We start from the raw sequence: 205 nt of genomic DNA on the forward strand, positions 1-205 counted from the left end.
CAAACTTGTGAAATAATCCAGTCAAATGCAAAACTAACTTATGACGACTGAAATGTAAGTCATCTAGCTTTTTTGGAGTTTTTTTTAACCAAGCAAAAGTAGACGACTTATTTTTCAATCGTCTCAGATAACAGATTTCAAAGTCAATTGCAAAAATAACCTCTGCGTTGACCAGATGACTTATATTTTAGTCGTCTTGAAGACT

The sequence above is a fragment of the Brassica oleracea genome, chromosome C5 (assembly GCF_000695525.1).
Source record: "Brassica oleracea var. oleracea cultivar TO1000 chromosome C5, BOL, whole genome shotgun sequence".
Classification (NCBI taxonomy): Eukaryota; Viridiplantae; Streptophyta; class Magnoliopsida; order Brassicales; family Brassicaceae; genus Brassica; species Brassica oleracea.